Source organism: Oncorhynchus keta, chromosome 3 (genome assembly GCF_023373465.1).
Source record: "Oncorhynchus keta strain PuntledgeMale-10-30-2019 chromosome 3, Oket_V2, whole genome shotgun sequence".
Taxonomy (NCBI): Eukaryota; Metazoa; Chordata; class Actinopteri; order Salmoniformes; family Salmonidae; genus Oncorhynchus; species Oncorhynchus keta.
In genome coordinates, this window is record NC_068423.1 from 33,044,952 (window position 1) to 33,061,431 (window position 16,480).

Genomic DNA, 16,480 nt, shown 5'->3' on the forward strand with positions numbered 1-16,480 from the left:
CTATATACTGTCAGACCTACCCTATATAGTGTCATCCCTACCCTACATACTGTCAGGTCTACCCTAAATACTGTCAGCCCACCCCTATATACTGCCATCCTTACCATATATACAGTCAGCCTACCCTACCCTATATACTGTCATACCTACCCTACCCTATATACTGTCAACCCTACCCTACCCTATATACAGTCAACTCACCCTACCCTATATACTGTCAGTCTACCCTATATAGTGTCATCCCTACCATATACACTGTCATCCCTACCCTATATACTGTCAGCCGTACCCTACCCTATATACTGTCAGCTCTAACCTATATACTGTCAGCCCTACCCTATATACTGTCAGTCTACCCTATATAGTGTCAGCCCTACCCTATATAATGTCAGCCCTACCCTATATACTGTCAGTCTACCCTATATACTGTCAGCCCTACCCTATATACTGTCAGTCTACCCTATATACTGTCAGCCCTACCCTATATACTGTCAGTCTACCCTATATACTGTCAGCCCTCCCCTATATACTGTCAGCCCTACCCTATATACTGTCAGCCCTACCCTATATACTGTCAGCACTAACCTACCCTACATACTGTCAGGTCTACCCTAAATACTGTCAGCCCACCCCTATATACTGCCATCCCTACCATATATAGTCAGCCTACCCTACCCTATATACTGTCATACCTACCCTACCCTATATACTGTCAACCCTACCCTATATACAGTCAACTCACCCTACCCTATATACAGTCAACTCACCCTACCCTATATACAGTCAACTCACCCAACCCTAAACACTGTCAACTCTACCCTATATACTGTGAACCCTACCCTACCCTATATACTGTCATCCCTACCATATATACTGTCAGTCTACCCTATATAGTGTCATCCCTACCCTACATACTGTCAGGTCTACCCTAAATACTGTCAGCCCACCCCTATATACTGCCATCCCTACCATATATACAGTCAGCCTACCCTTCCCTATATACTGTCATACCTACCCTACCCTATATACTGTCAACCCTACCCTACCCTATATACAGTCAACTCACCCTACCCTATATACAGTCAACTCACCCTACCCTATATACTGTCAGTCTACCCTATATACTGTCAGCCCTACCCTATATACTGTCAGTCTACCCTATATACTGTCAGCCCTCCCCTATATACTGTCAGCCCTACCCTATATACTGTCATCCCTACCCTATATACTGTCAGCACTAACCTACCCTACATACTGTCAGGTCTACCCTAAATACTGTCAGCCCACCCCTATATACTGCCATCCCTACCATATATAGTCAGCCTACCCTACCCTATATACTGTCATACCTACCCTACCCTATATACTGTCAACCCTACCCTACCCTACCCTACCCTATATACAGTCAACTCACCCTACCCTATATACAGTCAACTCACCCTACCCTATACACTGTCAACTCTACCCTATATACTGTGAACCCTACCCTACCCTATATACTGTCAGCCCTACCCTATATACTGTCATCCCTACCATATATACTGTCAGTCTACCCTATATAGTGTCATCCCTACCCTACATACTGTCAGGTCTACCCTAAATACTGTCAGCCCACCCCTATATACTGCCATCCCTACCATATATACAGTCAGCCTACCCTTCCCTATATACTGTCATACCTACCCTACCCTATATACTGTCAACCCTACCCTACCCTATATACAGTCAACTCACCCTACCCTATATACAGTCAACTCACCCTACCCTATATACTGTCAGTCTACCCTATATACTGTCAGCCCTACCCTATATACTGTCAGTCTACCCTATATACTGTCAGCCCTCCCCTATATACTGTCAGCCCTACCCTATATACTGTCATCCCTACCCTATATACTGTCAGCACTAACCTACCCTACATACTGTCAGGTCTACCCTAAATACTGTCAGCCCACCCCTATATACTGCCATCCCTACCATATATAGTCAGCCTACCCTACCCTATATACTGTCATACCTACCCTACCCTATATACTGTCAACCCTACCCTACCATACCCTATATACAGTCAACTCACCCTACCCTATATACAGTCAACTCACCCTACCCTATACACTGTCAACTCTACCCTATATACTGTGAACCCTACCCTACCCTATATACTGTCAGCCCTGCAGTCTGTATCCTGCTCTATATTCACGTGATAGGCTCCCTGCAGTCTGTATCCTGCTCTATATTCACGTGATAGGCTCCCCTGCAGTCTGTATCCTGATCTATATTCACGTGATAGGCTCCCTGCAGTCTGTATCCTGCTCTATATTCACGTGATAGGCTCCCACTGCAGTCTGTATCCTGCTCTACATTCACGTGATAGGCTCCCTGCAGTCTGTATCCTGCTCTATATTCACGTGATAGGCTCCCTGCAGTCTGTATCCTGCTCTATATTCACGTGATAGGCTCCTCTGCAGTCTGTATCCTGCTCTACATTCACGTGATAGGCTCCTCTGCAGTCTGTAGCCATCCCTTAGAGTGCTTGAGATGGAAAAATGGGTCATCTGTTACTGAGAGGAAGTTGGTACTCTGAGCACGTACAGTAAGGCTTTATTTTTAGGACGTGCCTTGGAATGGAGTTCTGTCCCCCCGCTCTTTTCAGCTGTGAATCTGAGTCTGAAACAGCCTGATGGGAAATTAAATCACTGAACTGCTGGAGAGAAGAGAGATGGAGGAGAGATGAAGGAGAGACATCAAGAAAGAGATCAGAGAGGGATGGAGAGATGAAGGAGAGATGGAGGGAGAGAGAGATGACAGAGAGGGATGGAGAAATGGAGAGATGGAGAGAGAACAGAGAGGGAGGAGAGGTGAAGGAGAGATGGAGAGAGAGAACAGAGAGGGGGGAGAGGTGAAGGAGGGAGAGAGAGAGAACAGAGAGATGGAGGGAGAGATGGAGAGAGAGAGAACAGAGAGGGAGGAGAGATGGAGGGAGAGAGAACAGAGAGGGAGGACAGACAGAGAGAAAGAGAACAGAGAGGGACGGAAAGAGAAATAGAGTAGCCATTCTTAGTCCTACACAGCCTATGAAAAACATGTTTCATATTCCCCCAGCCAGCCGGTCTGCCTGCCCTCTCCATGACAACCCAGAGTAACCTGTCTGTCTCCCCTGGCATCAAACCCAGTATCCTCCCTCTCTCTCCACCCTCCCTCTTACTGCAGAGTAACCGGTCTGTGTGTGTGTGTTCTCTCTCTCTCTCTCTCTCTCTCTCTCTCTCTCTCTCTCTCTCTCATACCTACTAACTGCTACCCACCCGCAGGCTGGCATTACGGACAGAACATAGTAGCTGAAACTGTCAGCATGGCATTAGGAGAAGGGAAGGATGAATAACAGGTACTAATAGCCTAGTGGCGTGGTGTATCTTATCGGGTTGATGCCATCAGCGTGGCATTAGGAGAAGGATGAATAACAGGTGCTAATAGCCTAGTGGCGTGGTGTATCTTATCGGGTTGATGCCATCAGCGTGGCATTAGGAGAAGGATGAATAACAGGTGCTAATAGTCTAGTGGCGTGGTGTATCTTATCAGGTTGATGCCATCAGCGTGGCATTAGGAGAAGGATGAATAACAGGTGCTAATAGTCTAGTGGCGTGGTGTATCTTATCAGGTTGATGCCATCAGCATGGCATTAGGAGAAGGATGAATAACAGGTGCTAATAGTCTAGTGGCGTGGTGTATCTTATCAGGTTGATGCCATCAGCATGGCATTAGGAGAGAAGGATGAAAGGTGCTAATAGCCTAGTGGCGTGGTGTATCTTATTGGGTTGATGCCATCAGCATGGCATTAGGAGAAGGGAAGGATGAATAACAGGTGCTAATAGTCTAGTGGCGTGGTGTATCTTATCAGGTTGATGCCATCAGCATGGCATTAGGAGAAGGATGAATAACAGGTGCTAATAGTCTAGTGGCGTGGTGTATCTTATCGGGTTGATGCCATCAGCATGGCATTAGGGAGAAGGATGAATAACAGGTGCTAATAGTCTAGTGGCGTGGTGTATCTTATCGGGTTGATGCCATCAGCATGGCATTAGGAGAAGGATGAATAACAGGTGCTAATAGTCTAGTGGCGTGGTGTATCTTATCGGGTTGATGCCATCAGCATGGCATTAGGTGAAGAGAAGGATGAATAACAGGTGCTAATAGTCTAGTGGCGTGGTGTATCTTATCGGGTTGATGCCATCAGCATGGCATTAGGAGAAGGATGAATAACAGGTGCTAATAGTCTAGTGGCGTGGTGTATCTTATCAGGTTGATGCCATCAGCATGGCATTAGGAGAAGGATGAATAACAGGTGCTAATAGCCTAGTGGCGTGGTGTATCTTATCGGGTTGATGCCATCAGCATGGCATTAGGAGAAGGATGAATAACAGGTGCTAATAGTCTAGTGGCGTGGTGTATCTTATCGGGTTGATGCCATCAGCATGGCATTAGGAGAAGGATGAATAACAGGTGCTAATAGCCTAGTGGCGTGGTGTATCTTATCGGGTTGATGCCATCAGCATGGCATTAGGAGAAGGGAAGGATGAATAACAGGTGCTAATAGTCTAGTGGCGTGGTGTATCTTATCGGGTTGATGCCATCAGCGTGGCATTAGGAGAAGGATGAATAACAGGTGCTAATAGTCTAGTGGCGTGGTGTATCTTATCGGGTTGATGCCATCAGCGTGGCATTAGGAGAAGGGAAGGATGAATAACAGGTGCTAATAGCCTAGTGGCGTGGTGTATCTTATCGGGTTGATGCCATCAGCATGGCATTAGGAGAAGGATGAATAACAGGTGCTAATAGTCTAGTGGCGTGGTGTATCTTATCGGGTTGATGCCATCAGCATGGCATTAGGAGAAGGATGAATAACAGGTGCTAATAGTCTAGTGGCGTGGTGTATCTTATCGGGTTGATGCCATCAGCATGGCATTAGGAGAAGGGAAGGATGAATAACAGGTGCTAATAGCCCAGTGGCGTGGTGTATCTTATCGGGTTGATGCCATCAGCATGGCATTAGGAGAAGGGAAGGATGAATAACAGGTGCTAATAGTCTAGTGGCGTGGTGTATCTTATCGGGTTGATGCCATCAGCATGGCATTAGGAGAAGGATGAATAACAGGTGCTAATAGCCTAGTGGCGTGGTGTATCTTATCGGGTTGATGCCATCAGCGTGGCATTAGGAGAAGGATGAATAACAGGTGCTAATAGTCTAGTGGCGTGGTGTATCTTATCGGGTTGATGCCATCAGCATGGCATTAGGAGAAGGATGAATAACAGGTGCTAATAGTCTAGTGGCGTGGTGTATCTTATCGGGTTGATGCCATCAGCATGGCATTAGGAGAAGGATGAATAACAGGTGCTAATAGTCTAGTGGCGTGGTGTATCTTATCAGGTTGATGCCATCAGCATGGCATTAGGAGAAGGATGAATAACAGGTGCTAATAGTCTAGTGGCGTGGTGTATCTTATCAGGTTGATGCCATCAGCGTGGCATTAGGAGAAGGGAAGGATGAATAACAGGTGCTAATAGTCTAGTGGCGTGGTGTATCTTATCAGGTTGATGCCATCAGCATGGCATTAGGAGAAGGATGAATAACAGGTGCTAATAGTCTAGTGGCGTGGTGTATCTTATCGGGTTGATGCCATCAGCGTGGCATTAGGAGAAGGATGAATAACAGGTGCTAATAGCCTAGTGGCGTGGTGTATCTTATCGGGTTGATGCCATCAGCGTGGCATTAGGAGAAGGATGAATAACAGGTGCTAATAGTCTAGTGGCGTGGTGTATCTTATCGGGTTGATGCCATCAGCATGGCATTAGGAGAAGGGAAGGATGAATAACAGGTGCTAATAGTCTAGTGGCGTGGTGTATCTTATCGGGTTGATGCCATCAGCGTGGCATTAGGAGAAGGGAAGGATGAATAACAGGTGCTAATAGCCCAGTGGCGTGGTGTATCTTATCGGGTTGATGCCATCAGCATGGCATTAGGAGAAGGATGAATAACAGGTGCTAATAGCCCAGTGGCGTGGTGTATCTTATCGGGTTGATGCCATCAGCGTGGCATTAGGAGAAGGGAAGGATGAATAACAGGTGCTAATAGTCTAGTGGCGTGGTGTATCTTATCGGGTTGATGCCATCAGCATGGCATTAGGAGAAGGGAAGGATGAATAACAGGTGCTAATAGTCTAGTGGCGTGGTGTATCTTATCAGGTTGATGCCATCAGCGTGGCATTAGGAGAAGGGAAGGATGAATAACAGGTGCTAATAGCCTAGTGGCGTGGTGTATCTTATCGGGTTGATGCCATCAGCATGGCATTAGGAGAAGGATGAATAACAGGTGCTAATAGCCCAGTGGCGTGGTGTATCTTATCAGGTTGATGCCATCAGCATGGCATTAGGAGAAGGATGAATAACAGGTGCTAATAGTCTAGTGGCGTGGTGTATCTTATCGGGTTGATGCCATCAGCGTGGCATTAGGAGAAGGGAAGGATGAATAACAGGTGCTAATAGTCTAGTGGCGTGGTGTATCTTATCGGGTTGATGCCATCAGCGTGGCATTAGGAGAAGGATGAATAACAGGTGCTAATAGTCTAGTGGCGTGGTGTATCTTATCGGGTTGATGCCATCAGCATGGCATTAGGAGAAGGGAAGGATGAATAACAGGTGCTAATAGTCTAGTGGCGTGGTGTATCTTATCAGGTTGATGCCATCAGCATGGCATTAGGAGAAGGATGAATAACAGGTGCTAATAGCCCAGTGGCGTGGTGTATCTTATCGGGTTGATGCCATCAGCATGGCATTAGGAGAAGGATGAATAACAGGTGCTAATAGTCTAGTGGCGTGGTGTATCTTATCGGGTTGATGCCATCAGCATGGCATTAGGAGAAGGGAAGGATGAATAACAGGTGCTAATAGCCTAGTGGCGTGGTGTATCTTATCAGGTTGATGCCATCAGCATGGCATTAGGAGAAGGATGAATAACAGGTGCTAATAGTCTAGTGGCGTGGTGTATCTTATCAGGTTGGTTTCTGGTAGCTGCAGTCGGCAGAAACTGCAGGTTGGAGCTATACTGAGGTGTTGTGTGTTCAGGTGAGCCTTGCTGGTATTTACGGCAGGCCAGCCATCCATTAATGCGTTATTACCCCACAGTGAACACACAGGGGTTGTTAATGGATGATGAGGCCTCATCTGTCAGGATTATCCACACATAATAACAACTCCTAGGAGACCACAAAAGAAACATGAAAAACACCTCAATCACATTTCACTCACAATGTTCCGTCTATTGTTTTGCCATTCTTACTGCTTCTCTTCTCAGTAGAACAACGATGTATTGAAGTCAGTCCCTTTAGTGCAGTTGCCCTTCATGGGAAGTTTAAAGACTAAAGGATATTGAAGTCGACTCGCTGGAGCAACAGTGCCACAGTGCCCCCTATTGAAATGGAGAGGAATGTCACACAAATACTCAGACAAACAAGTCATCTGGTGTGTGTGGTGGCTTTGCAGGAGTTATTTGTGTGAATTGAAAAACAGATTTAATTTCTCAAGAAATATCTACAACAAATTCAAATCAAATTTGATCAGTCACATGGGCCAAATACAACAGGTGTAGACTTCATAGTGAAATGCTTAATTTTCACTACGAAGCCCATTCCCAACATTGCAGAGTTATTAATAAGTAAGACAAATATTTGCTAAATAAAAAAAACAATATAGTAACAGAATCAAAACGATAACAAGGCTATATACAAGGAGTACCAGTACCGAGTCAATGTGGATCAGAGGGCCAAAGCCTCCTGTGGTGCCCTCTTCACAACTGTGTTGGTGTGTTTCGACCATGATAGGTCACGCAGTTGTGGGTGAATAGGGAGTATACTGAGGGGACTGAGCACGCACCCCTGAAGGCCCCCGTTGCCTACCCTTACCACCTGGGGGCAGCTCTTCAGGAACCAGTTGCAGAGGGAGGTGTTTAGTTCCAGGGTCCTTATCTTTGTGGGCACTATGGTGTTGAACGCTGAGCTGTGATCAATGAATAGCATTCTCACACAGGTGTTCCTTAAGTCGAAGTGGGAAAGGGCAGTGTGGAGTGCAATAGAGATTCCATCATCTGTGGATCTGTTGGGGATGTATGCAAATTGGAGTGGGTCTAGGGTTTCTGGGATAATGGTCTTGATGCGAGCCATGACCAGCCTTTCAAAGCACTTCATGGCTACAGATGTGATAGTAATTTAGACAGGTTACCATGGTGTTCTTGGGCACTATGGTGGTCTGCTTGAAACACATAGGTATTACAGACTGGGACAGGGTTGAAAATGTCAGTGAAGACACTTGCCAGTTGGTCAGCACATGCGCTGAGTACGCGTCCTGGTAATTTCGTTTGGCCCTGCGGCCTTGCGTATGTATGTTGACCTGTTTAAAGGTCTTACTCACATCGGCTGCGGAGAGTGTGATCACACAGTCGTCCGGAACAGCTGGTGCTCTCATGCATGTCCCAGGAGATCTAGCTGGGGGATGGTAATAGAGGGGAGGTACGTGAGGCGACGTTGGCTCCCTCTGCTGGGGATACGGGAACTGGACACCCCGACACGGACAGCTAAGTGGAGGTAATTAGAGGAAAGGGCCAACCAGTCATGGAGGCCAAATAAAAGGAGAACGATGGCACACCGCTGGAGAGAACGGGGAGAGACCGACACCAAGCAAAAGTAGAGAAGGGCCGCGCCAAAACTTAGTGATTTCTTTGATGTATTTATTTTCCGTCTTAGTAAAGTAGAGAAGAACCGCCAGTTAAGAGATAGAAGAAAGACCGAGCAAATCTACGTCTTAGTAAAGTTGTTCTGTGGACTAAAGCTGTCAATCTCTGCTCAACCCAACGGTTTACCACACATGTTTCAGTGTTACTTTCCTCGAAGTGAGCAATTTGAGTAATTTAGCTTGTCTGGTAGGCTCGTATCACTGGGTAGCTCGCGACTGTGCTTCCCTTTGTAGTCTGTAACAGTTTGCAAGCCCTGCCACATCCGACGAGCGTCGGAGCCGGTGTAGTACGATTCAATCTTAGTCTGCTATTGACACTTTGCCTGTTTGACGGTTTGTCTGAGGCCATAGTGGGATTTCTTATAAGCTTAGAGTCCCGCTCCTTGAAAGCGGCAGCTCTTGCCATTAGCTCAGTGCAGATGTTGCCTGTAATCCATGGCTTCTGGTTGGGATATGTGCGTACGGTCACTGTGGGGAAGACGTCATCGATGCACTTATTGATGAAGCTAGTGACTGATGTGGTGAATTCCTCAATGTCATCGGAAGAATCCCGGAACATGTTCCAGTCTGTGATAGCGAACAGTCCTGTAGTTTAGCATCTGCTTCATCTGGCCACTTCTTTTATTGACCGAGTCACTGGTGCTTCCTGATTTAATTTTTGCTTATAAGCAGGAATCAGGAGGATAGAATTATGATCAGGTCTGCGAAATGGAGTGCGAGGAAGAGCTTTGTATGCATCTCTGTGTGTGGAGTAAAGGTGGTCTAGAGTTTTTTCCCCCTCTGATTACACATTTAACATGCTGGTAGAAATGAGGTAAAAACTGATTTAAGTTTCCCTGCATTAAAGTCCCCGGCCACTAGGAGCACCTTCTCTGGATGAGCGTTTTCCTGTTTGCTTATGGCCGTATACAGCTCATTGAGAGCCGTCTTAGAGCCAGCATCGGTTTGTGGTGGTACAGCTACGAATAATATAGATGAGAACTCTCGATAGTGTGGTGTACAGCTTATCATGAGATACTCTACCTCAGGTGGGCAAAACCTTGAGACTTCCTTAGATATCGTGCACCACCTGTTGTTTACATATATGCATAGTATTCCACCCCTTGTCTTACCAGACGCCGCTGTTCTATCCTAGCAAGCAGTTGAAGGCATTATCCTGCAGTAACCCCATATAACAGGTAGTTGAAGGCATTATCATGCAGTAACCCCATATAGCAGGTAGTTGAAGGCATTATCATGCAGTAACCCCATATAGCAGGCAGTTGAAGGCATTATCATGCAGTAACCCCATATAGCAGGTAGTTGAAGGCATTATCCTGCAGTAACCCCATATAGCAGGTAGTTGAAGGCATTATCATGCAGTAACCCCATATAGCAAGCAGTATTATCCTGCAGTAACCCCATATAGCAGGTAGTTGAAGGCATTATCCTGCAGTAACCCCATATAGCAGGTAGTTGAAGGCATTATCCTGCAGTAACCCCATATAGTTAGGTAGTTGAAGGCATTATCCTAACCCCCAGGTAGTTGAAGGCATTATCCCAGTATAGCAGGTAGTTGAAGGCATTATCCAGTAACCCCATATAGCAGCAGTTGAAACATTTTTCCATGTAGAAGTCAGTTGAAGGGGTTATCCTGCAGTAACCCCTTCAGAGAGATGAACTACAGCAGCTGCTGTGTCAGCCTGCCAAATGCAGAGGAGGCTGAGAGGGAGGAGGAGGGAGGCTGTTTATTTACCATAGAAAGAGGGCAGCCGCACAAGGCCTACCGGGGTCTGGCGTGGAATCTGCAGACCTTTCCAAACTAGGGGGATCTGGCACGGGGTTCTGACTAGAGAACTGTCCAAAACACAGCGCCAGGCCTGAAGTGGACCAGAGTTCCAGACAGAACTCCAACCCGATCTCATAACACACAGTCACACACTGTAAAATGTACACACACACCCAGCCAGAGTTCCAGGCTGACCTCAAAACAGAAACGCAGTTCTAATCTCCTCTGTCTTCTAAAGGACACTCACTTCTTCTATACAAGAGTACACCCAGAGTACATACACACTGGCCGTGCGTGTCCAAATACCCATACTGCGTCCTAAATAGTAGGCCGTTTGAGTTTACGAAAATCTAGTATGCTTTAAATCTAGTTTACTATATTTAAGTCTAGTACACTTTAAATCTAGTATACTTTAAGTCTAGTACACTTTAAATCTAGTATACTTTAAGTCTAGTACACTTTAAATCTAGTATACTATATTTAAGTCTCGTATACTTTAAATGTAGTATACTATATTTAAATCGAGTACACTTTAAGTCTAGTATACTTTAAATGCCCGGGTGTCATCGTTTTTCGGCGTTGACAACAGCTGATCAAGTAGATAATGGTGGTACCGGCATCAACAAATGAACAAATATCGGGAAACAGCACCATCGTGCAGGACACATTCTCAGTATGATAACACAGGATGTGAATATGGTATGGTTTAAATGCCAGGATGTGAATTTGGTATGGTTTAAATGCCAGGATGTGAATATGGTATGGTTTAAATGCCAGGATGTGGATATGGTATGGTTTAAATGCCAGGATGTGAATATGGTATGGTTTAAATGCCAGGATGTGAATATGGTATGGTTTAAATGCCAGGATGTGAATTTGGTATGGTTTAAATGCCAGGATGTGAATTTGGTATGGTTTAAATGCCAGGATGTGAATATGGTATGGTTTAAATGCCAGGATGTGAATTTGGTATGGTTTAAATGCCAGGATGTGAATTTGGTATGGTTTAAATGCCAGGATGTGAATATGGTATGGTTTAAATGCCAGGATGTGAATATGGTATGGTTTAAATGCCAGGATGTGAATTTGGTATGGTTTAAATGCCAGGATGTGAATTCGGAATGGTTTAAATGCCAGGATGTGAATTTGGTATGGTTTAAATGCCAGGATGTGAATATGGTATGGTTTAAATGCCAGGATGTGAATTTGGTATGATTTAAGTGCCAGGATGTGAATTTGGTATGGTTTAAATGCCAGGATGTGAATTTGGTATGGTTTAAATGCCAGGATGTGAATATGGTATGGTTTAAATGCCAGGATGTGAATATGGTATGGTTTAAATGCCAGGATGTGAATTTGGTATGGTTTAAATGCCAGGATGTGAATTTGGAATGGTTTAAATGCCAGGATGTGAATTTGGTATGGTTTAAATGCCAGGATGTGAATATGGTATGGTTTAAATGCCAGGATGTGAATATGGTATGGTTTAAATGCCAGGATGTGAATTTGGTATGGTTTAAATGCCAGGATGTGAATATGGTATGGTTTAAATGCCAGGATGTGAATATGGTATGGTTTAAATGCCAGGATGTGAATATGGTATGGTTTAAATGCCAGGATGTGAATATGGTATGGTTTAAATGCCAGGATGTGAATTTGGTATGGTTTAAATGCCAGGATGTGAATATGGTATGGTTTAAATGCCAGGATGTGAATATGGTATGGTTTAAATGCCAGGATGTGAATATGGTATGGTTTAAATGCCAGGATGTGAATTTGGTATGGTTTAAATGCCAGGATGTGAATTTGGTATGGTTTCCATGCCAGGATGTGAATTTGGTATGGTTTAAATGCCAGGATGTGAATTTGGTATGGTTTAAATGCCAGGATGTGAATTTGGTATGGTTTAAATGCCAGGATGTGAATTTGGTATGGTTTAAATGCCAGGATGTGAATTTGGTATGGTTTCAATGCCAGGATGTGAATTTGGTATGGTTTAAATGCCAGGGTGTGAATTTGGTATGGTTTAAATGCCAGGATGTGAATTTGATATGGTTTAAATGCCAGGATGTGAATTTGGTATGGTTTAAATGCCAGGATGTGAATATGGTATGGTTTAAATGCCAGGATGTGAATTTGGTATGGTTTAAATGCCAGGATGTGAATATGGTATGGTTTAAATGCCAGGATGTAATATGGTATGGTTTAAATGCCAGGATGTGAATTTGGTATGGTTTAAATGCCAGGATGTGAATTTGGTATGGTTTAAATGCCAGGATGTGAATATGGTATGGTTTAAATGCCAGGATGTGAATATGGTATGGTTTAAATGCCAGAATGTGAATTTGGTATGGTTTAAATGCCAGGATGTGAATTTGGTATGGTTTAAATGCCAGGATGTGAATATGGTATGGTTTAAATGCCAGGATGTGAATTTGGTATGGTTTAAATGCCAGGATGTGAATATGGTATGGTTTAAATGCCAGGATGTGAATTTGGTATGGTTTAAATGCCAGGATGTGAATTTGGTATGGTTTCAATGCCAGGATGTGAATTTGGTATGGTTTAAATGCCAGGATGTGAATATGGTATGGTTTAAATGCCAGGATGTGAATTTGGTATGGTTTAAATGCCAGGATGTGAATATGGTATGGTTTAAATGCCAGGATGTGAATTTGGTATGGTTTAAATGCCAGGATGTGAATTTGGTATGGTTTCCATGCCAGGATGTGAATTTGGTATGGTTTAAATGCCAGGATGTGAATTTGGTATGGTTTAAATGCCAGGATGTGAATATGGTATGGTTTAAATGCCAGGATGTGAATTTGGTATGTTTTAAATGCCAGGATGTGAATATGGTATGGTTTAAATGCCAGGATGTGAATTTGGTATGGTTTAAATGCCAGGATGTGAATTTGGTATGGTTTAAATGCCAGGATGTGAATATGGTATGGTTTAAATGCCAGGATGTGAATTTGGTATGGTTTAAATGCCAGGATGTGAATATGGTATGGTTTAAATGCCAGGATGTGAATTTGGTATGGTTTAAATGCCAGGATGTGAATTTGGTATGGTTTCCATGCCAGGATGTGCAATTTGGTATGGTTTCCATGCCAGGATGAGCAACTTTGGTATGGTTTAAATGCCAGGATGTGAATTTGGTATGGTTTAAATGCCAGGATGTGAATTTGGTATGGTTTAAATGCCAGGATGTGAATTTGGTATGGTTTAAATGCCAGGATGTGAATTTGGTATGGTTTCAATGCCAGGATGTGAATTTGGTATGGTTTAAATGCCAGGATGTGAATTTGGTATGGTTTAAATGCCAGGATGTGAATATGGTATGGTTTAAATGCCAGGATGTGAATTTGGTATGGTTTAAATGCCAGGATGTGAATATGGTATGGTTTAAATGCCAGGATGTGAATATGGTATGGTTTAAATGCCAGGATGTGAATTTGGTATGGTTTAAATGCCAGGATGTGAATTTGGTATGGTTTAAATGCCAGGATGTGAATATGGTATGGTTTAAATGCCAGGATGTGAATATGGTATGGTTTAAATGCCAGGATGTGAATTTGGTATGGTTTAAATGCCAGGATGTGAATTTGGTATGGTTTAAATGCCAGGATGTGAATATGGTATGGTTTAAATGCCAGGATGTGAATTTGGTATGGTTTAAATGCCAGGATGTGAATTTGGTATGGTTTAAATGCCAGGATGTGAATTTGGTATGGTTTAAATGCCAGGATGTGAATTTGGTATGGTTTCAATGCCAGGATGTGAATTTGGTATGGTTTAAATGCCAGGATGTGAATTTGGTATGGTTTAAATGCCAGGATGTGAATTTGGTATGGTTTAAATGCCAGGATGTGAATTTGGTATGGTTTAAATGCCAGGATGTGAATTTGGTATGGTTTAAATGCCAGGATGTGATACTTATTTCAGCCCTTCATCTAGTACAATTGGATGCACATTTTTTTGCACATTGGAAGAGGTGGGCTGCGAGTGATAGGCCCTAGTTCTCTTCAAGAAGTGAGAGTACATTACTCCATCCCCAGCAGAGCAACTCCCTCCTATATTACTCCATCCCCAGCAGAGCAACCCCCTCCTACATTACTCCATCCCCAGCAGAGCAACTGCCTCCTACATTACTCCATCCCCAGCAGAGCAACCCCTCCTACATTACTCCATCCCCAGCAGAGCAACTGCCTCCTACATTACTCCATCCCCAGCAGAGCAACTCCCTCCTACATTACTCCATCCCCAGCAGAGCAACTCCCTCCTACATTACTCCATCCCCAGCAGAGCAAACCCCTCCTATATTACTCCATCCCCAGCAGAGCAACTCCCTCCTATATTACTCCATCCCCAGCAGAGCAACTCCCCCCTATATTACTCCATCCCCCTCCTATAATACTCCAACCCCAGCAGAGCAACTCCCTCCTATATTACTCCATCCCACTGCTATATTACTCCATCCCCAGCAGAGCCCCCTCCTATATTACTCCATCCCCCTCCTATAATACTCCAACCCCAGCAGAGCAACCCCCTCCTATATTACTCCATCCCCCTGCTATATTACTCCATCCCCCCCTATATTACTCCATCCCCAGCAGAGCAACTCCCCCTCCTATATTACTCCATCCCCAGCAGAGCAACCCCCTCCTATATTACTCCATCCCCCCCCTCCTATATTACTCCATCCCCCCCTCCTATATTACTCAATCCCCTCCTATATTACTCCATCCCCAGCAGAGCAACTCCCCCTCCTATATTACTCCATCCCCAGCAGAGCAACTCCCTCCTATATTACTCCATCCCCAGCAGAGCAACTCCCTCCTATATTACTCCATCCCCAGCAGAGCAACTCCCTCCTATATTACTCCATTCCCAGCAGAGCAACTCCCTCCTATATTACTCCATCCCCAGCAGAGCAACTCCCTCCTATATTACTCCATCCCCAGCAGAGCAACCCCCTCCTATATTACTCCATCCCCAGCAGAGCAACCCCCTCCTATATTACTCCAACCCCCTCCTATATTACTCCATTCCCAGCAGAGCAACTCCCTCCTATATTACTCCATTCCCAGCAGAGCAACTCCCTCCTATATCAAAAATCAAATCAAATGTTATTTGTCACATACACATGGTGAACAGATGTTAAATGCGAGTGTAGCGAAATGCTTGTGCTTCTAGTTCCGACAATGCAGTAATAACCAACAAGTAATCTAGCTAACAATTCCAAAACTACTGTCTTATACACAGTGTAAGGGGATAAAGAATATGTACATAAGGATATATGAATGAGTGATGGTACAGAGCAGCATAGGCAAGATACAGTAGATGGTATCGAGTACAGTATATACATATGAGATGAGTATGTAAACAAAGTGGCATAGTTAAAGTGGCTAGTGATACATGTATTACATAAGGTTGCAGTAGATGATATAGAGTACAGTATATACGTATGCATATGAGATGAATAATGTAGGGTATGTAACATTATAAGGTAGCATTGTTTAAAGTGGCTAGTGATATATTTACATCATTTCCCATCAATTCCCATTATTAAAGTGGCTGGAGTTGAGTCAGTGTCAGTGTGTTGGCAGCAGCCACTCAATGTTAGTGGTGGCTGTTTAACAGTCTGATGGCCTTGAGATAGAAGCTGTTTTTCAGTCTCTCGGTCCCAGCTTTGATGCACCTGTACTGACCTCGCCTTCTGGATGATAGCGGGGTGAACAGGCAGTGGCTCGGGTGGTTGTTGTCCTTGATGATCTTTATGGCCTTCCTGTAACATCGGGTGGTGTAGGTGTCCTGGAGGGCAGGTAGTTTGCCCCCGGTGATGCGTTGTGCAGACCTCACTACCCTTACGGTTGAGGGCGGAGCAGTTGCCGTACCAGGCGGTGATACAGCCCGACAGGAGTTTGTGAG